The sequence below is a fragment of the Piliocolobus tephrosceles genome, chromosome 5 (assembly GCF_002776525.5).
Source record: "Piliocolobus tephrosceles isolate RC106 chromosome 5, ASM277652v3, whole genome shotgun sequence".
In the NCBI taxonomy this organism is placed as follows: Eukaryota; Metazoa; Chordata; class Mammalia; order Primates; family Cercopithecidae; genus Piliocolobus; species Piliocolobus tephrosceles.
This window is the reverse complement of record NC_045438.1, coordinates 126,680,667-126,703,110: the sequence shown is the minus strand read 5'-3', so window position 1 is coordinate 126,703,110 and position 22,444 is coordinate 126,680,667. Positions and strand designations below refer to the sequence as shown.

The 22,444-nt window shown below is 50.0% G+C and overlaps 1 protein-coding gene across 2 annotated transcripts in view; it reads right to left on the bottom strand.

Annotated features, from left to right (window-relative positions):
- CCND3 (cyclin D3) overlaps positions 1 to 22,444 on the bottom strand; it is a 119,313-nt gene extending 96,869 nt beyond the window's left edge. For both annotated transcript variants that reach the window (XM_023212796.2, XM_023212797.2), the window contains exon 1: positions 21,950 to 22,444. The gene's annotated coding sequence lies outside the window, so the exon portion shown is untranslated. The remainder of the gene's footprint in view (positions 1 to 21,949) is intronic.

Genomic DNA, 22,444 nt, shown 5'->3' with positions numbered 1-22,444 from the left:
GGGTGAGTGAGGACATCTCCCCTCAGCTCACAGAAGAAGTAATATACCTCACCAACTGAGAAAAGTCAGATTCCACGCCTGGCGTGAGAGGGAAGTGAAACCGTACCTCCAATGCTCCACTGCCCTCCCCTCCAGCACCTTGGCCCATCCTGCACCCGGGCTGCCCCAGGATGGCGGGCTCAAAGGTGAGGGCCTATCAGATGTGTTCATGGGCTCCCTTAGGGCCTTTTGAGCCCTGAGTCACAAGGGTGGCTCTCTCAGAGCTGTGATGGCCTGGTCTCTCCTCCCCAGGGAGGCAGAAAGGGAACTGGGGAAAACAAGGCTTATAAGCTACAGAGGTAAGAGACTGTGCCCGTTTTGTTCTTTCCTCTTTCACACACATGGAACACGGTACCCAGTGTATCCATGGTAAGCACTTAATAAACAGACACTGAGTGGATGAGCGAATCAGTGAGTGAGTAAATGAAGGAGTCAGTGCTAGACCCACAAGGCTGCCTGTCAGCCTCCAGCCACATGGAGATTCCCACCTCCAGAGAAGAGCTCCACTACATATGTTCCCCAAACTCCCTGTCAGCTAAATGTGACATATGACCAACTGGTGACCAAAGGGATAAGCCATCTGTCAATTGTTAGGTCACGTTCGAAAATAAGCCTCTTTTCCCCCTATTTTTGACAAACCTTGACCTCCCTGCCTCAACCCTGCTCACATTGCATTTGGCCTTCTCAATCACCTCTCTAAGGGATGGGGATGTGACCCTCCTCTACCTCATCAGAGAACAGCACAGACCATCCTCCTCCCCGCCAAGGGGAAAATATGGTGCTCCTCAATGACCCTCACCCTGATCCTACAGGATGCTCCTGGGAGAAGGGTTCCATGATGACCTCCAAGGGTCTTCCGGTCAGGGTGAGGGAGAATCAGACCCTCCACCTTTGACCAGAAGGAAGGGAGTCCAGTGTGAGGGCATTAGCCAAGGGGGTTCTGGCCCCCTGCTCTAGGCCCCTCACAAAAAGAAGTCCAGCTGGGAACATTCTTCTCCCAGCAGGTCCCCATAGGAAAGCCATCCCTGCCCACATGACACGGGCTCCCCATCCCCTTCTCATCTAGATCTCATGGCAAAGATTGCCAACTGTCCCCTAAAATCCACTTTCCCTTCTTTACCTTTGGTACTAGAAGCTTCACTATGTATGTTCCCCAAACTCCCTGTCAGCTAAGTGTGGCATGTGATCAGCTGGTGACCAAAGGGATGTCATCTGGCAACTTTGAGGTCATGCTCTGAAAAGGAAGGGCAGGGCCTTTTCTTTCTTGTAACTTTCCTCCCTCCCCACTGGCTGGCTGACGGACCCAGCAGCCATGGTGGTATGCCACCTTCCACACACAAGGGCACAGGAGGGGCTTGGGCCCTCAACACCGTTAAGGGGTCAGATCACCCACCCAGATTTGTATGGGAGAAATTTCCATTTTGTTAAGCCACTCTTGTTGGAGTGCGTGTTACAGCAGCCTAACATCCCCCAGTGCCTATCCCAGCCCATTCTTTGGTGCCAAGATGCTGATGGGTAAAAGCGTGTGCAAGGGGCCTTGTCCTCATCCATGTCTCCAGCCCTTCACCTCCATCAGGCCAGCTTCCCAAGCGTCAGAGTGCCTTCCAGGCGGTTAAGACGCCCCTGACTCCACCCCCAACTAATGCCAAATGAGGCCGGAGGTGAATGTCTCTCTCACGATACCCAATTTATTCCTCCCTCGAACTGACCATTTCTCAACTGCATATCTCCTTCCCTGCTCAGGAAACCACTGTACTTAGGCCAACCCATCCTATGGGGAAGGTGGTAAGGAGGGCAGAAAGTATATGGGTTCACGCCAGAGCCCAAATCTCCTCCCTACTGCTCACAAGCTATGTAACCCTGGACAGATCTCTTAGCCTCTCTAAGCCTCAGTTTTGTTTTGTTTTGTTTTGTTTTGTTTTTCTTTTTGTTTGTTTTGTTTTGAGATAGAGTTTTGCTCTTGTTGCCCAGGCTGGAGTGCAATGGCACCATCTCGGCTCACGGCAACCTCCGCCTCCAGGGTTCAAGCGATTCTCCTGCCTCAGCCTCCCAAGTAGCTGGGATTACAGGCTCCCACCACCATACCCGGCTAATTTTGTACTTTTAGTAGAGACGGGGTTTCTCCATGTTGGTCAGGCTGGTCTCAAACTCCCGACCTCAGGTGATCCGCCCGCCTTGGTCTCCCAAAGTGCTGGGATTACAGGTGTGAGATACCACGCGTGGCTGCCCATTATGAAATGGGGGTAAAAATTGCTTACAGACTTGTGGAGAGAAGATTACAAACTTGTAAAGTCCCTAGCACTGTGCCTGGCATGTGGTAGGTGCTCACTAAATCGTGGCTGCTATTACTATGGTGCTAAGTATGGGAATATTGAGGATATAGCTGGAGAAGAGACCTGATGACCTTCCTCGTAAAGGGTGGCCAGGGAGGGAGTGGAAGAGAGAGCTGGGGAGAGGAAACTGTGGCCATAAAGAGAAAGAGAGAGGCAGAGCTGGAGGTGGCATCAGGGGAGAGAGAGGAGGGGGTTTGGCGATGACCACGCTGGGCGAGGTGTGGAGAGCACAACTGTGCTATCAGCTGCCTCCAGCTCAGACAATTCCTGTGCCCATCTCACTTTTGTCTGCCCATCGCCTCTGCTGGGTTGGACACCCTTACCACCACAGTCACTGTTGCCACACTGTCAGCTGCTATTTCTTGCCTCATCTTCCTTCCTGCTCATGATATAGCAGAAGATGGCAAAGGAAGCAGCTGCCCTCCACCAGCAATCTCCCTGCCCTTGAAGGCTGAAGCTGCCCACAGGCATGGGTAAGAGCTCAGGCCCCAGAGACAGACAGGCTGGGTTCCGTTCCCAGCTCTAGCACTTAGGAGCGGGATGACCTCAGCAAGGGAGATGACTCGGCCAAAGCTTCAGTTTCCTCATCTGCACAGTAGGGATAACAGGGCTGCTGAGAAGAAGGAATGAGATTACGCATGGTAAGCACCCAGTCCAGCACAATGTCTGGCACACAGCAAGTGTTCAATACAAGTTCGTGTCTGCTATTATCAAGGCCAAATAGGTTTGTGACCTGTGCAGCCCCACAGGGTCCCATGCTCAGGAGGGGTCCCAAACTTGGTTAATGCTCTGTCACCACCATCTTGAAACTCTTTTTATTGTTTTTTTAAGAGACAGGGTCTCACTCTGTTGCCCAGACTGTAGGATTGCAGTGGCATGATCATAGCTCACTGCAGCCTTGAACTCCTGAGTTCAAGTGATTTTCTCACCTCAGCCTGCTGCGTGCTAGGAATACAAGCAGTCACCACCAGCTATTTTATTTTTTAATTTTATTCTTTTTTTTTTTTTCTTTCTAGAGACAGGGTCTCACTATGTTGCCCAGGCTAGTCTTGAGCTCCTGGCCTGAAGAGATCCTCCCGCCTTTGCCTCCTAAAGTGCTGGGATTACAGGCATGAGCCACCGCATGCAGCCTTGAAATTCTTCCTAATTTTTGAACAAGGGCCCTGCAAACTATGTAGCTAGTCCTGGCTATTATTAACATGTATTTATTGAGTCTGCTGGCTGGCAGTGGCTATAGAAGGGGGGACCTGTCCAGTAGTTTAAGATGTGGGACATTAGAGGGCCTTGGGAGCCTCAAAGGAGGGATTTAAATACAGTGATGTGGGGCCATGCCAGGTTGCCAGCAATTAGAGACTAAGAGGGCAGTGAGATCCCCACACATACTCTCATTGGGGCCAGGCACAGTGGCTCATGCCTGTAATCCCAGCACTCGGCCTGAGATGAGCAGATCACCTGAGGTCAGGAGTTTGAGACCAGCCTGACCAACTTGGTCAAACCCCATCTCTACTAAAAATATAAAATTAGCCAGGCATGGTGGCACATGCCTGTAGTCCCAGCTACTTGCGAGGCTGAGGCAGGAGAATGGCGTAAACCCAGAAGGCAGAGCTTGCAGTGAGCTGAGATCCGGCCACTGCACTCCAGCCCGGGTGACAGAGCGAGACTCCGTCTCAAAAAAAAAAAAAAAAAAAAATCCTCTCACTGGGCACTGGGGGTAGATGGGGGTGCCCTCCCTGCAGACAGCCAGGACAATGGGCAGCCTCTGGAATGCAGCATGCCTTGCTATTTCAACCATTCTCCCACCAAGGGCAAAGATGTGCAGCCAGGACAGAGGCCATGCACAAGCTCAGGAATACAGGCGTGTCCACAGAGGCCTACATCTTCAGGATATGGAGGGACACATGGTAAACCAGTGCTGCCCCAAAGCCCCTAGGTGCTAGGTCCAGCTGGGTCTTGCCCCTCAGGTTGGAGCTGGTATGGGGGTAGCACAGAGGAAGGGGTGCTCACTATACTTGTGGTGGCCTGAGGGGTTGGTCCAGCTCCAGGAGAGAGAAAATATCTGCTCCTTCTCTTAAATGTTAAATCCCAGGGTAGTACGTCTAGAAACATGGGGTGTTTGGGGCAGTGACTTGAACCCTCAGGAGACATGGAGCCTTCCGGCGGTTCTCTGGAGCTGGGGGTACCCCTAGACACTATGATGAGGCTATGATGAGGCAGGACCTCCCAGAGCTGTTCAGAGACCACCTCAGGAGGCACACCTGGTACTACTGGACTGTGGGCTCCTGGAGGGCAAGGCCCACCCACAGTGAGAATGACCAGATGTGCATAGACCCAGCCTCCCGGACCACTCTACTGTCTCCTCCCCATGCCCCAGGTCCTGCTTCGCCTTCCCCAGACTTGCCACCATGGCCTGGCCCTCTTGTATTCCCAGGCCTTCCCGGGAGTGGCCCAGGGGAAGAGTCTGAGGGTGGCCCAGCCCGGCAGGTGGAGTCCAGCCTGGATGAGGCCCCTTTCCATCCACCTCCGGCCACCTGTCCTGAGTACTCACTCCTTTCAGACAGCTGGAGAGCAGCCCCAGAGCCTCTGGTTCAGGGGACTGGGGGAAGGAAGGCGGCTCTAAGGGAGCTGAGCCAAGGCTGGAGGGGAGGCCCCTGGAGTGGGTGGGAACACTGAGTGTGCACAGATGGGGGTGGGGTGCAGGAAGGCACTTGGGAGAAGTGGGAATTGGGGGTGGGGTCGAAGAGTGGAATGTGGAGCTCGTTCTCCTGGGGGCACAGCTGTTTATTCTGATCTCCCTCTTCAGCTGCTGTATGTTCCTTATCTTGGGGCTCAATCCAGACTCCACCTCCTCCTCTGTTGCTGAGCTGCGGAGGCAGACTCTATGGGAGACTTCCTGCTCTGGCCGCCTTAGTTCCCCGCTACAGCCTGCTAAAAGGGACAAGGGGGAAAAGCAGGCCTCAAAAAGAAATGTGTGCTCCACTTCAGACCCGTTCTGTGGGTTCAAGGGGGCTTGAAGCTGAGTCATCTGCCCCCTCACCTGACTTCACCCACCCCTAACTGCCGTGACAACAGGAGCCGGTCACCCCAGAGTCACCTGGATACTTCACAACTTTACTGGTGGCGCAGGACTTGCAGGGCTGGCAGATAGTGCAGGCGTATTGGGAACGTGGGGCAGAGGCTGCTGTGACCTCACAGGGTACTCCTCTGGGCCTTCACACTGCACTCCTTCCTGCCAACTTTGCACTCGGCACCTACTGTCCCCAGTGAGATGCTATGAAAGTAAGAAGACTGATTTTCCAAATACTTATGGAAACACAACTCATAACATGTTTTTGATTTTTCATGAACGGTTCAAAAAGTGAAAACAGCATGAGAAAAACAAAACTCCTTTAGTTCTGCTGCCCCAACAAATAACCACTGTTAACACTGTGGTATATTTCCTTCAAGTCTTTGTGTGCGTGTGTCTAAAATATATAGTTGTAAATATATGTACAATTTTGCATCCTGATTTTTCCCTTAACGTTACCATATAATTTTCATGTTACCACATGTATTTTGCAACTGAGTCTTTTTTTTTTTTTTTTGAGACAGAGTACAACGGCGCAATCTCAGTTCACTGCAACCTCCGCCTCCTGGGTTCAAGCGATTCTCCTGCCCCAGCCTCCCAAGCAGCTGGGATTACAGGCACGCATCACCACACCTGTCTAATTTTTTGTATTTTTAGTAGAGATGGGGTTTCACCATGTTGGTCAGGTTGGTCTCAAACTCCTGACTTCAGATGATCCACCTACCTTGGCCTCCCAAAGTTCTGGGATTACAGGTGTGAGCCACTGCACCTGTCCAACTCTTTTTTAAGAGACGAGGTCTTGCCCTGTCACACAGGCTGGAATGCAGTGGTGCCATCACAGCTCACTGTGGCCTCAAACTCCTGGACTCAAGCGATTCTTCTGCCTCAGCCTCCTGGGTAGCTAGGACTACAGACACGTGCCACCAAACCTGACTACTCTTTTTTATTTCTTGTACAGATGGGGTCTCGCTATATTGTCCAGGCTGGTCTTGAACTCCTGGCCTGAAGCAGTTGTCCTGCCTTGGCCTCCCAAACTTCTGGGGGTTACACACGTGAGCCACCACACCCGGCTGACAAGGTTTTTTCTGCATTTAGAATAATTTAATTAGGACAGAGACTGGAAAGTGGAATTACCAAGGCAGAGGCCTGGCATCTTTTGGAGGCATTTGATTTCAATACCTATGGCCAATGGGTTTCCTAATTTAGCATGTGAGGCGGCCACGAGCCAGGCATGGGCACACCCGCCTAGACTGTCATGTTAAGTATACCACTCATGGTAAGGTATCTTTTTATGTGCCCACATCCTGTTACCTTTGGTAGACTTTATTCTTCTTTGGCTGCTGGTTGTCCAGCCCCCTCCCTAACAGCACAGCCACTTCCCTCTGGGAGTTCCATTTCCCCTACTGTAAATCCAGGAGCCAGGCTGCCTCACCTGCACCACAGAAACCTACCCATTTCCACCATGCGCAAACTGGCAGAGGTAACAGCCAGCTGCCCTCATCTCCCTATAGTTATCTCTTTCGAGCCCCTGGCACTTTGTCCATTTCCAAGCCTGGTTCTGCAGCCTTCCTAGTGAGTTTCTGACCTTCTTCTAATACATTCCCTTCGCCTTATATTAGTCAGTCCACTTCTGTTGCTAATAGAACTTTGAGAGTGATGCCTCCCCAATTTAGTGCTTTTTAAATGGCAAGTTTTTTTGTTTTTTTGTTTTTTTTTTTAAGACGGAGTTTCACTCTTGTCGCCTAGAGTGCAATGGCACAATCTTGGCTCACCGCAACCTCTGCCTCCTGGGTTCAAGCGATTCTCCTGCCTCAACCTCCCAAGTAGCTGGGACTATAGGCGTGTGCCACCACGCCTGGCTAATTTTTGTAGTTTTAGTAGAGACGGGGTTTCACCATCTTGTCCAGGCTGGTCAGGAACTTGTGACCTCATGATCCACCTGCCTCAGCCTCCCAAAGTGCTGGATTACAGGCGATGGCAGTCATTTTACTGTTTCATGAAGTCATGACCAGGATGTTTTAAAAATGAAACAGCAAAACAGAATTTTAAAACGTCAGAAGTATATCAACTGTGGCCAGAGTAAGTATTGTTTAGTGAGTCCTGTTTTATAATATATTGGCCAGGTGTGGTGGCTCACACCTGTAATTCCAGCACTTTGGGAGGCTGAGGAGAGCGGATCACCTGAGGTCAGGAGTTCGAGACCAGCCTGGCCAACATGGTGAAACCCCGACTCTACTAAAAATATAAAACTTAGCCAGGTGTGGTGGCAGGTGCCTGTAATACCGGCTACTTGGGAAACTGAGACAGTACCGGGAGGTGGAGGTTGCAGTGAGCTGAGATCGCACCATTGCATTCCAGCCTGGGTGACAGAGTGAGACTCCATCTCAAAAAAAAAAAAAAAATATATATATATATATATATATATATATATATATATATATATACACACATACACACACACACACACACACAATATAGATATGTGTTTGTATGCATGTGTATAAAATGGGCTAAAATTAAAACATTTCAGCTAGGTGCGGTGGCTAACACCTGTAATCCCAGCACTTTGGGAGGCTGACGCGGGTGGATCACCTGAGATCAGGAGGTTGAGACCAGCCTGACCAACATAGAAAAATCCTGTCTCTACTAAAAATACAAAATAATTAGCTGGGCATGGTGGCGCATACTGTAATCCCAGCTACTTGGGAGACTGAGGCAAGAGAATCACTTGAACCCAGGAGGTGGAGGTTGCGGGGTGAGCCGAGATCACGCCATTGCACTCCAGTCTGGGCAACAAGAGCGAAATTCCACCTCAAAAAAAACAAAAATTTAAAACATTTCTAGGCTGGGTGTGGTGGTTCATGCCTATAATCCCAGCACTTTGGGAGACCAAGGCTAGAGGATCACTTGAGGTCAGGATTTTGAGACTAGCCTGGGCAACATAGCAGAGACACTGTTGCTACCAAAAAAATTTTTAAATTATCCAAGTATGGCAGTATGCACCTGTAGTCTTAGTTACTAGGGAGGCTAAGGTGGGAGGATCATTTGAGCCCAAGGCTGTGGTAAGCTATGATTGCACCACTGCACCCCAGTCTGGACTGTAGAGCAAGACCCTGTCTTTCTTTTTTTTTTTTTTTTTTTTTTTGAGATGCATCCTCGCTCTTGTTGCCCAAGCTAGAGTACAGTGGTGCGATTTCAGCTCACTGCAACCTCTGCCTCCTGGGTTCAAGCAATTCTCCTCCCTCAGCCTCCCTAGTACCTGGAATTACAGGTGCCCGCCTTGTAATTCCTGACCTCAGGTGATCCACCCGCCTTGGCCTTCCAAAGTGCTGGGATTACAGGCATGAGCCACCGTGCCCAGCCGACCCTGTCTCTCTCTCTCTTTTTTTTTTTTTTGAGATGGAGTCTTGCTCTGTCGCCAGGCTGGAGTGCAGTGGTGTGATCTCGACTCACTGCAACCTCCGCCTCCCGGGTTCAAGTGATTCCCCTGCCTCAGCCTCCCAAGTAGCTGGGGCTACAGGCTGGTGCCACCACGCCCAGCTATTTATGTGTGTATTTTAGTAGAGATGGGGTTTCACCTAGTGATTCGGCCACATCATCCTCCCAAAGTGTTGGGATTACCAGCATGAGCCACTGCGCCTGGCCAACTCTGTCTCTTGAACAAATTTTTTTTTCTAGTTTTGAAAAACGTTGCCCTAACTGAATTTAAGTTACTTGAGAATAAAGAACAGAGCAATGCTTCCCAGATGTTTTTTATATTTCTCCTCAAATCTTTAGTACCTAGAAAAATATACCTCCTTGCCAAGAGTGCTATACTTCAACGTCCACCCATTATTTCCCCCCATTCATAGCCTGACACCTTTCCCTATTCTTCAGTTAATGATACTTAATGGTAATGGCCATCTTTTCCTCCTGGTTTTAAAACTTGTTAATGCAACCAATATTCTGCCAGTCATCCAGGCTGAAAGTTCAAGGGTAGTCCCTGATTCCTCTCATCCATGCACGTCCTGGAGCACAGGGCCTATTAGGAGAGAAGGAATGCAAGTGGCAAACTACAGCGCAGGGCAACCTACTCCATTGCGGAAGCATGCATGGTGCCTCACAGGGGAAGGGCAGAGGACTCTTCAGATCTTCCTACCAAATAATTACTAATTTCCATTGCTTCTACTTTCAAAATAGTTTCCCAGATCACCCCCTTGTTTCCATTGCTACTGGCATCACCCTAGTTTCTTTTCTTTTTTTTTTTTTTTTTTTGAGCCGGAGTCTCACTCTGTCTCCCAGGCTGGAGTGCAGTGGCATGATCTCGGCTCACCGCAACCTCTACCTCCCGGGTTCAAGCAGTTCTCCTGCCTCAGCCTCCCAAGTAGCTGGGATTACAGACACCTGCCACCACGCCTGGCTAATTTTTGTAGTTTTAGTAGAGACGGGGTTTCACCATGTTAGCCAGGCTGGTCTTGAACTCCTGACTTTGTGACCCACCCACCTCGGCCTCCCAAAGTGCTGAGATTACAGGCGTGAGCTATCAGGCCTGGCCTAAAATTTATTATTATTTATTTATTTATTTTTGAGACAGAATCTTGCTCTGTCACCCAGGCTGGAGTGCAGTGGTCCAATGTTGGCTCTCTGCAACCTCTGCCTCCCAGGTTCAAGCGATTCTCCTGCCTCCGCCTCCCGAGTAGTTGGGATTATAGGTGTATGCCACCACGCCCAGCTAATTCTTGTATTTTTAGTAGAGATGTGGTTTCACCATGTTGGCCAGGCTAGTCTTGAACTCCTGACCTCAAGTTATCCATATGCCTCGGCCTCCCAAAGTGCTGGGATTACAGGTGTGAGCCACTGTGCCCGGCCAAAAAAAACATACAATGCTTATGTTAACATGCAATGAGTTTCTTATTGTTACTTTAAATAAATTAATATTTAAAATTTCTCATATCAAATTTTTTATTAGAAACAAAATATCAACAGGTATAGGGAGGGAGAAGTCAAAAGCTTATATTATTTATTCCAGGGAATGCCATGTTAGGTGCACCTATTAATAGGTATAACCTAAAAAACAAAAGTCCTGGCCAGGCGTGGTGGCTCACACCTGTAATCCCAGCACTTTGGGAGGCTGAGGCAGGCGGATCATGAGGTCAGGAGTTCGAGACCAGCCTGACCAACATGGTGAAACCCCGTCTCTAATAAAAATACAAAAATTAGCCAGGTGTGATGGCACGCACCTGTAATCACAGCACTTTGGGAGGCCGAGGTGGGCAGATCATGAGGTCAGAAGTTCAAGACCAGCCTGACCAAAATGGTGAAACCCTGTCTCTAATAAAAATACAAAATTAGCTGGGCATGGCCACACATGCCTGTAATCCCAGCTACTCAGGAGGCTGAGGCACGAGAATCGCTTGAACCCAGGAGGCAGAAGTTGCAGTGAGCCAAGATCACACTATTGCACTCCACCCTGGGCAACAGAGTAAGACTGCATCTCAAAGAAAAAAAAAAAATTCTTTGGGATCCTCAAAATTTTTTCAGAATGTAAAGTGGTCCTGAGATCAGAAAGCTTAAAAATTGCTGCAGTAGACCTAATATGTCAGTCTCTAAAATGCCCAATTCCAAGGCTGGTTATCCAGTTCTTGGTATTCTTTACTCTCATTCACATTTTTACCTCTCAGTTCCACTGTGTTCCTGGATTTTTTTAACTATATGAGGGAGGGTACAGTGGCTCACATCTCTAATCCCAGCACTTTGGGTGGTCGAGATGTGCAGATCGCTTGAGCCCAGGAGTTCAAGACCAGCCTGTGCAACATGGCAAAACCCTATCTCTACCAAAAATACAAAAAATTAGCTGGGCATGGTGGCTTGTGCCTGTGGTCCCAGATACTTGGGAGGCTGAGGTAGGAGAACTGCTTGAGCCCAGAAGGCAGGAGCTGCAGTGAGTTGAGATTGTGCCACTACACTCTAGCCTGGGTGATGGAGTGAGACCCTATCTCAACTTTAAAAAAAAAAAAAAAAAAAAAAATGCAAGAAGTGGTCATATCAAAAGTAATTATTGTTCTATAAATAATAGTGATTATAGAAATAACCACTAGTTCTTTTAGAAATAAGAAATAATCACTAATACTATAGAAAAAGAATAAGAAATGTCTAACAATTGACATAGAAATAACATAAAAAATTATAATATGGCCTTCAGTAAAAAACTCAGAACATTCAGAAGAGTAAAAAGATCCAAAAGCAACCACCATTTAAAACTGCTCTGGAATAATTTCTCATCTAATCCATTCCTCTTTTATCTCCTCAAATGGCACCTTTGAGAAGAAATCCTGGTAAACCCATGCAAAAGCAACCACTCCTTTCTCCAGATTCCACAGCACTGTAGTTGAAACCTTTCTTGAGGCCCAGCTAGACCATAAAAGTATGCATACTGAATTCCTAAATGTGCATATTTAACAGCCATAAATTCAATTATATCTACTAGAAGAGACACCAACCAACCACAGAAACCTATGTACTATTTATATGATGTGATCCCTTCACCCAAGCACAACATAATGCTTAACCAAAGACCAGAACCTGTGTTCCAACAAAAACTGGCCATGCTGGGGAATCTTAAGAGATGGAAGAGAACGTAAAAATCATGTATCCTGTGTTTTATGAGCAGTCTCTTTAAAATAGAGACTTTAATAGTAACTTTGATGTGTGTCTTGTTTTCACACTGACTTTGAACCCAACACTGCGTCCAATGTGGCTCCACTCCATGAAGAATGGACAAGCGTATGGTTCCGAGGCCTCTGAGACTCACAGATGTTGGATGAATATACCAGGTGACTGAGCCCAGGAGTCCTCAACCCATGTAGTCCTGTCCTCTGGACAGGGTATGTGGCATCCCCTCTGGGCCAGGGCTGCCACCCATTGCTGGGTGAAGGCCTCGGGTGTCACTTGAAGGCCAAGGTGAGAGGTCCTGCACTAGGACCCAGCTGAACCACCTCTTCCAGACTTACGCTCTCAGCTGCTGTCCTAATCCCACACTCCTCCCAAAGCCTGAATCTCGTACAAGAGCAAGGAAAGGAAAATGAGCGTTGGAGGGGGAGCTGGAGGAAAAGCTTGTTTGCACCATTGCGCAGTTGGGGTGGCTGTGGTTGGGCTGATTCAACCAGAGCTCCCCAGATAGGTTAGGGCCCAGCCCCACCTAGCAGAGCTCACATTCACCACCACCCACTCCTGCTTCCGGGCCGTGTGTGATACCTGACCTTCCTGCTGTGGCAGGGCTGGGGCACCCTTGCTCCTTACTTTCCACCTTCTTGGCTTAGTGGACATCCTAAAGCACTGGCCAGAAGGCACTGGGGGATCCAGGATGCTCCGGGCTTGCCTGGGGGGATTCGTGTCAACACCATCACACCTCCATGCATTCCTGCATGTCATGCACACAGGCAGTCAGGGGCCTACCGTTCTGCTCTACTAGTCCTGAGACTGTGTACACGACAATGTCTCAACAGGGAACCCAGTGTAATCTCACACTTGCCCTGGTAGGTGGATACACATGTGCACACACGTGTGCAATATACACAGTATGCATGAAAAGTCTGAGCCGGGCACAGTGGCTCACGTCTGTAATCCCAGCACTTTGGGAGGCTGAGGCGGGTGGATCACCTGAGGTCAGGAGTTCAAGACCAGCCTGGACAACATGATGAAACCCTATCTCTACTAAAAATACAAAAATTAGCTGGGCGTGGTGGCAGGAGCCTGTAATCCCAGCTACTCAGGAGGCTGAGGCAGGAAAATCACTTGAAACTGGGAGGTGGAGGTTGCAGTGAGCTGAGATCGCACCATTGCACTCCAGCCTGGGCAACAGAGCTAGACTCCGTCTCAAAAAAAAAAAAAAAAAAAAAAAAACCAAAAAAAAAGAAAAGTCTGACTGAGGTCAGAGTTATGTCAGCCACCACGCTCTCAATATGACCAGCTGTATGACTTTGGACTAGATACTTAACCTCTATGCCTCAGAGGGTTTATCTGCAAAATAAAAAACCTTGGCCAGGCGCAGTGGCTCATGCCTGTAATTCCAGCACTTTGGGAGCTGAGGCGGGTGGTTCTACGAGGTCAGGAGTTCAAGACCAGCCTGGCCAATATGGTGAAACCCCGTCTCTACTGAAAATACAAAAATTAGCTGGGTATGGTGGTGGGTGCCTGTAAACCCAGCTACTCGGGAGGCTGATGGAGAGAATTGCTTGACCCCAGGAGGCGGAGGTTGCAATGAGCCGAGATCGTGCCACTGCACTCCAGCCTGGGTGACAGAGCAAGACTCCATCTCAAAAAACAAAAAACAAAAAACCCTCATAGGATATGTTTGTGAGGAATAGCTGAGAAATGGATTAATAAATATCCATACTTATTATAAACTGACTTACGTATAAATGGCATACAGGATATGGCAGCACTTACAGCAGCCCCTGGCACATGGAAGTGTCGTGTAAAGATGTGCTATTATCATCACCAACATCTTGAGTGCCATGTGTCTGGGAACACATGAGGATTCAGAGCAAAGCTACACAACAGATTCCCACAAGAAGCACCACAAATGACTCCTAGAACCTGTATCAGAGGAAAGGCAGAGAAGAAACAGGGGGGAGGGAAAACTTCTGAGGACCACCCGGGAGGCACCCAGCTCAAGTCCAGTGACTGTAAACAACGTTTTAAGAACCCAAGAGGCTGGGCCCAGGCCAGAAAAGGCTGTACCCTCGGAGATCAAGGGATGTGAGAGAAAAACTCAGCCAGGTCCTAGAGGTAGAAGTCAAGTCAATTTGAAGAAAATACGGAGTTCCCCCTAGGACCAGCAGGTACCAGTTGACTGGAAAGAAGGAACAGAAGGCCTGGAGAAACTAGAATGTTCTATGCCCTGGCCTACGCTCAGTCACCCAGTACATCTGAGGGCTTGTAACCCCAAGATCCTTTCTCACTGAGATGAAAATAGATGCCACATTTGAAGAGTCTCCAAGTTTGTGGTTCTACAGCAGACACCGCTTACAGAAAAGACAATGGAACTGGAAAGGAAAAGGCAGCCTTGCATTCTAGGGGCCTGCTGCCGGGAGGAAACAGCACTCCTCCCCTCTATAATCCAAAAACAGCTTTGTGATAGCCACTTGCCAGAGCAGAATAAACCTCCCCTGGGCCTTATTCCCAGTGGATTCCACAGCACCCAGCATGACAGAGCTTAACAAACCAGAGTTTAAAACTTTGCGAATAATAAACAGATGTCTTCCCAGGGACAGGCAGACTGGGGGCCCTCTGCGCCTCATGGTCCTGCCCCTGGCTGGTCCTCCCTCCTCCAGCTGGAGCCCAAGTTGGAGCTCAAGGTCTGCATCTGTCTGAGGCCCCTGCTCCAGTTTCCTTTCCCAGAACTCAGGGACCTCAGGGGAGGGGGCAGGGAGGAACAGCAGAGAGGGAAGAGAACAGAGAAAAAGAGGGAGGGTGAGTTGGAGCAGAAAAAGCTGGGGCCAGAACTGGGAGTTTCTGGGACAGCCCCAGCTTCAAATATTCTGTCCAACTGTCTGACCACAGGCCATAACTTGTGGACCAATTTTTATTTTAGAAAAGAGGGTAACATGAAGCCATAGGTGGGATGGTGAGGAAAGAAACCAGGGCTGTCTCTTGGGATCTAGATGGCCCCATGTCCACCCTGAGGACCTCCACCTGGGAGACGATGATGCCCGTGATATGCTGATAATGACAGCAGCTATCACCCAAAGGACGTATGGCCTGCCCACCACTCAGCAGAGCTTTGTGTGCACTGCCTCATAATCCTATGGAAGTGTAGGCTTGGAAGTGTTTTTTTTTTTGAGATGGAGTTCTGCTCTTGTTACCCAGGCTGGAGTGCAATGGCGCGATCTCAGCTCACTGCAACCTCTGCCTCCTGGGTTCAAGCGATTCTCCTGCCTCAGCCTCCTGAGTAGCTGGGGTTACAGGCACGCGCCACCACACCCGGCTAATTTTATATTTTTAGTAGAGACGAGGTTTCTCCATGTTGGTCAGGCTGGTCTCGAACTCCTGACTTCAGGTGATCCGCCTGCCTCAGCCTCCCAAAGTGCTGGGATTACAGGAATGAGCCACTGCGACTGGCCGGAAGTCTTAATCCTGCAGTCTCTGTGCCTCACCAGTGCCTCAGTTTCCTTATGCATAAAAAGCAGAATAATAGGCCGGGCGCGGTGGCTCAAGCCTGTAATCCCAGCACTTTGGGAGGCCGAGACGGGCGGATCACGAGGTCAGGAGATCGAGACCATCCTGGCTAACATGGTGAAACCCCGTCTCTACTAAAAAATACAAAAAACTAGCCGGGCAAGGTGGTGGGCGCCTGTAGTCTCAGCTACTCAGGAGGCTGAGGCAGGAGAATGGCATAAACCCGGGAGGCGGAGCTTGCAGTGAGCTGAGATCCGGCCACAGCACTCCAGCCTGGGTGACAGAGCGAGACTCCGTCTCAAAAAAAAAAAAAAAGCAGAATAATAATGCCTCCCTCATGGTCTGCCGGGAGGATGCAAAAAGATACTTGACATACAGTAGGCATTCAACTAATATTGGTTATTATTAATTCTCACAATTACCCAGAGAGGTGGGGCTTATATTTATGCCCATTTTACAGACAAAGAAACTTCCACATAGCCAGAAAGGAGCTGAGCTAGGACTCGAAGTGGGGTGGTTTGTCTATGAAGAACAGGCGCTCTCGACCACTCCATGACAGATGGCACAGATTAGTGGTTACATGCACAAACGTTACAGCCAAGTGGCTGAGTCAGACTTCCAGCTCAGTCACAGATGGGCTGTGTGTACAGAAGCAAGCTGCTAGATCTCTCAGTACCTTGGTTTGCTCACCTGCAAAATGGGTGTCTCTGGCCAGGCACAGTGGCCCACGCCTGTAATTTCAGCACTTTGGGAGGCCGAGGCAGGAGGATTGCTTGGGTCCAGGAGCGCAAGACCAGCCTGGGCAAAAGGGCGAAATCCCATCTCTGCAAAAAATTAGCTGAGCATGCCGGGCGCAGTGGCTCACACGTATAATCCCAGCACTTTGGGAGGCCGAGGCAGGCAGATCACGAGGTCGGGAATTCGAGACCATCCTGGCCAACATGGTGAAACCCCATAAAAGATCCAAAAAATTAGCTGGGCGTGGTGGCAGGTGCCTGTAATCCTAGCTACTTGGGAGGCTGAAGCAGGAGAATCACTTGAATCTGGGAGGTGGAGGTTGCAGTGGGCCAAGATCGTATCAATGCACTCCAGCCTGGGCAACAGAGTGAGATTCCGGTTCAAAAAAATAATTAAAAATTAGCTGAGCATGGTGGCGCCATGCCTGTGGTCCCAGCTACCTGGGAGGCTGAGATGGGGGGAATCACCTCTGCCTGGGAAGTCAAGGCTGCAGTGAGCCGAGATCATGCCACTGCACTCTAGCCTGGGTGACAGAGTAAGACCCTGTCTCAAAAAAATCAGGGTGTCCTTGCTCATTCTGGGCTCTGTCTCTGTGTCCCTGGAGGCCCAGTGGCTCTGTGCCTCTCTAAAGGTCTGAGGGGGCAGCAAGCAGATCTGGGCCAAGGATGGAGGTACCAGCAACCCTCTCCTTCCAGAGATAACCCCTCAGCCCTCAACTCAGGAACGGCTGTCCTGGGGAATTTCACCCAGGATGGGAGAACTGGTCAGGCCACTGAGTGCAAATAGTTTCAGAGAGGTGGGGCTCTTGAGGCCCCTTCCGGGAGATGACACAAGTATGTCCTTTGAAGAGCATAAATGGCCATGCCACATTAGTTACCCTGCTGGTTCACAGGGCCGTTGGCCTTGCCCTCTGCTCTGGACACATGGGGCCCTCTCTCTCAAAGGGAAAGGACAGTCAGGAAGGGGAAAGAGAAGATGTGGAAGGAATCCCTGACCCAGGAACGGGTATATGCCCCAGAGGCGGAGGCTTGCACATTCTGGCTGGAGCCTGGACAAGACAGAAGAGCACCTTTTATGGGGGCTTTGCTGGGTCAAAAGCAGTTCTCTGGGCCCCACTGTGTAAATAGATGGTGATGGGCTGGGAGCAGAGGCCCCTTGAAACCAGTCAGTGCCTGCAGAACCCGGCAAGGCTCTTCACCCAATCCAGCCACCCCGGGGTGACACACTGGGCAACAGCCCCACCTGGTGGACGATCAGGGACTACAATGCGCAGGGAGTATGGGAGAGCAAAGAATGACAAGAAGAGGAAAGCAGGGGAAAAATCACAGCAGGGGCTTACAGGCAAAGGGGCTTTGAGGTCATCTTGCTGGCAGAGGCCCCTCTTACAGCAAGCGCTCTAAGCCCCATGTGTTAGAAAGTTCTACGTTTTTTGAAAATCTGCCTCCACCAGTCCTGCTAACCCCCTACTTCAAGGCTTGCTAGGGCAACCTTTTAAATATTTGCATACAGCTACAGTATCCCTCCTAAATCTTCCCTTTTGGTGCAGCCTTCCAGAGTTTGACCTGACCTCTCACCTCCTGCATCTTTTTTTTTTTTTTTAACTTGGCTATCCTTTCTTTCTTTTCTTTCTTTTTTTGAGACGGATTCTCACTCTGTCACCCAGGCTGGAGCGCAATGGTGCGATCTTGGTTCACTGCAACCTCTGTCTCCCAGGTTCAAGCGATTCTTGTGCCTCAGCCTCCTGAGTAGCTGGGATTACAGGCACATGCCACCAGGCCCAGTTTTTTTTTTTTTTTTTTGTATTTTTAGTAGAGATGGGGGTTTCACCATGTTGGTCAGGCTGGTCTCGAACTCCTGACCTCGTGATCCGCCCACCTTGGCCTCCCAAAGTGCTGGGATTACAGGCATGAGCCACCGTCCCCGGTGGTTATCCTTTCTTAAATACATTAACTTCCAAGGAATCACTTCCAATTCTATCCCTCTCCCATACCAGCAGCAGCATTTAAAAAATCACTTTATATTTCAGCCTCCCTGTCTCAGTGTTTGATATATTAGGAAAGTCAGTGCTCAGATTGAGAGTTAATTCATGAGTAAAAAGCCTAGACTTTGAAATCAGATAGAACCTTGTTCAAGTACAGGCTCTGCCACTTACTAGCTAAATCACTTTGAGCAAGTTTGCCTTTCTGAGCCTCAGTTTCCTATCCGCAAATTGGAGATAGAGGTGTTTACTACCTAGAGTTGTGGTGAATAAATATTAAATGAGACAGTACAGGTAAAACACCTAGGGACAGCTCCTGCAACACCATTCAGCTCCTAAGGGGCAATTACAGCCACATTCCTCTGAGTTTAAAGGTTGTAGGGAATGCTTTGGGGAAGAGAAAAGTGAAGGGGCCAAAGAAGGAGAAGAGACTTTCTGGAATTAGCCTTTCTCAGCCAGCAGATGGGTAGCTTGTTCCAATCCCATTTCCAGCAGTGTCTGTTGCCACCCCTAGAAAGGGGCAGGCCTTGACAGCTCTTTGAAACTTGAGGATTTAAAATTTAAATGTCTTTGAGGGCAAGATAAACACACCTACTGCTCAGCAGGGAAAGGGAAACTTGGCAGGGGCCCCAGAACTTTCCCCACCCCCAGCCCTCCCTAAACTTCCTCTTGTGGTTTTTCAAGAGTACAACCTGTTCTCCACAGCCAAGCCAGTGTCTAGGGCAGGGGGCCAGGGCGTGCCAAGGGCTCCGCTGCACCCCACCCTACCAGCGAGCGAGGGAGGAAGGTGCATGCGTGGGAGAAGAGCAGCATGAAGGTTTATCATTCTTAAGGTTCACATCCTGCTTACCCGTTTTCTCAGTGCAGCCACCCTCTACCCAGTTCCCACCCTTGACTCCCAGCATCAATACCCATGCCCCCAACACACACTCCTTTCTCAAAGACAGATGCACGAAGTGTAGGCAGAGCGGGGACCACCTCAAGGCCTCCCCAGACCTGTGGGGAAGGCCCTTCTAAGAAATTTAAAAGCGTTTCAGAAAGAAGGTGGAAAAGGGGCTGGAATCCATGGAAACTGTCCTGTGCCCTTGCTTGCATCACCAGCATTATCCCAGCCTGTCTTGAGGGACTGGGTAGGACACACGGATGCAGCTTTGGAAGCAGGAGCTGTGGGAAAGAGAGGTGTGAGCATCTTAAGCTTGCACCCACTCCTTAGCCATCTTCCTTACTCAGCTACCAAGCTGGAATGCACATCTAGAATGTGAGCATCTCTGCTATTCTTAATTCCCAACAAAAGAGGTGTCTTGGCTTCCCACATCCCCAGATTCTGGCACATCATGTCCAAGTTGAGAAGTTCTTTCTTGAATATAATCTTAGTTCATTCCTCCTGGTTTATTCACATTCCCCCTTTCCCTTTGAGTGAGGCTTACACAGGGGAAAACATTCATACATTTGTGTGCACGCGCACGCACGCACGTGCACACACACATAGCCATCAGGAAAGGATACCAGCTCTGTGCAGTTCCCACAACCCTATTCCAGGCCTGCTGGGCTCACTGTAAACAGTACCAGTCCCATGGCTCAGTTAACAGCTGTATCATCCAAGATACAGGACCACAGACTCCCTTTAGGAAACTCCTAAGTTCCTGGCTCAAGTGCACATTTTATGTGGTCAGTGAAGGAGGCAGGCTAACCTAATGGTTAAGAATAAAGCCTCCCAGCTGGGTGCGGTGGCTCATGCCTGTAATCCCAGCACTTTGGGAGGCCAAGGCGGGTGGATCACAAGGTCAGGAGATCGAGATCATCCTGGCTAACACGGTGAAACCCCGTCTCTACTAAAAATACAAAAAAGTTAGCCAGGCGTGGTGGTGGACGCCTGTAGTCCCAGCTACTAGCGAGGCTGAGGCAGGAGAATGGTGTGAACTCAGGAGGCGGAACTTGCAGTGAGCTGAGATCACGCCACTGCACTCCAGCCTGGGCGACAGAGCAAGACTCCGTCTCAAAAAAAAAAAAAAAAAAAAGAGAATAAAGCCTCCCAAATCAAGTGACCTGGGTTTAAATCCCAGCTCTGCCATTTGTTTCTTGTGTCTGAAGGAAGATTACTTATCTCCAGTGCCTGCGTTTCCTTGTCTATAAAATGGAGAGAATCCTAATGCCTACCTCATAGGACTATATTAGGAGGTTTAAATGAGATATGATCTCTAAGTCACTTAGAAGACTACCTGACAGTGTTATGTAACTGTTAGCTAGTATTCTGAGCCCTTGAGGGAAGAGGGAAGGGGAAGCCGGAAGGAGAAGATGCTTGGGACCATGGAGGTTATGATCTCAATGACTGGCATAGACTAGACTAGGACTCTGCTAGAATTATCAGAGAAGCTTTCAGTATTAAGTTCCAGGAGGAAGAAACTGTGATTTGATTACCATGACATCCCCAACAGCTGTGTGAATAGCCTGTGCAGATGGAGTATGGCCACAGCAAATGGGTGCTGAATGAATTCATAAATTGGTGTGTCAGTCATTTCCCAAAGGAGCCCTGGAATTGAACAGCCAGAAGAATCTGTGAGGAAGCAAAGGGAGATCCACTTCTCCATCCATGTCTGATCCCAAAGAGAAATGAAGTGGTAGGCAAAGGGCAAGGACTCGTCAGAGGAAACGGTCTCAGAGTCCAGGGATGGGGAAGGGGTGCCCAGGATTGTGTGGACTGTCACATCACCCCCAGGTGGACCCTCCCAGCTGCACCCAGCTGGGAATTCCTGGGTTCTTGGGACCCAGCCCAGAAAATTGCCTTTTCTGGGACTCATCCTGTTCATTCCCTTGATGCTTAGACAGTGGATTAAAGGGAGCAGGAATTGTTTCTGGGTTGCCCCTATATTCCAGTGTCCAACACCACAGCTGGGGTTCAATCCAGTTCTGTGGAGTAAGTGCCCCCAAAGACTTCTATGCTTTTCATCCTTCTGAACCGAACTCAAATGTCCTTTTCTCTCTAAAGCCTTCCCAGTCACCCCAGCCAGTGCACTTGACGTCTATGTCTGTTCTGTGATCCATATTAGCTGTGGATAAATAACATCATTGCACCCTCAGCATTCCATATAATGCCAGGCACATAGTAGGTGTTCAACCAATGCAAATGAGTAACTTAATGCTCCCTTAGTAACAGCAACCAATGTATTCAGTTATTCCTCTTGTTGACACTTCAAGAAACACAGAGGAGCCTAAGATCATCACCTATGTACCAGACACCATTGAGGGGTTCCTCCCTCCAGTTTCACCCCGGTGCACTGGTCAGAGCACCCACAGACTCCCCATCCACACTGGTCTGCCCTCCTAGTGGCCTTCCACCCCATCTTTGAGGCACAAGAAGAGCAACAGCTCGGTAAAGCCACGGGGCTTCCAGATCAGCTGGAGGGGGTTGTGCCGATGTCTGTACATACAGACGGCTCAGGGCCTTTGGGGGTTTCTCCGCCCTTCAACTCCGTGCAGAACACCTCACTCAGTCGGAAAGTTAGCCAAGCTTTGGGTGCCAACTGGGAAGTGATGATGCGGCGACTCCGTTGACCCACCCAGCGCCGATCCCCAACGCATGGTCTGACATGCCTGAGCTGACATCCCATCTACCCCGGTTTCTCCAGCCCCTAAGCCTACCTCCTCGGCAGGTGAGCTCCCCGGAGCACCGACTGGGGTCGCCGGCGCTCTCTCTCGCCGCCTCTGGCGCCTGCCTTTGGGGAGTTGGGGTGGTCGCAACCACCAGCCACGAAGAGGGGATTGCACCTCTCTCCCCGGCGTCCGAACAGAGCCAGTCTCCACCCCTGCAGGGGCGAAGTGTTTACAAAGTCCGCGCCGCGCCGCCGATCCCGAGCAGTGCAGGAAGTGGGGAAGAGGGGGCGGAGGAGACAAAGGGGCTGGTGCACTGCTCAGCCAAGTTTCAGTCCCCCGCCCGACCTCCCCACCCCCTGCACATCCTCGGCGATACCAGGAGGCTCATGCCGCGCCGCACACCCCCGACCGCACCCCCGCCCCACGCGGCATAGGTGAGGGGGCGGGGCGCCACAGAGGCTCAGTGTAGGCGGCGGGCCGGGGCGGCACAGGTTCCCAGACCCCTGCCTCCCGGCGTTCGCAACTCCTCCACGTGCTATCCAG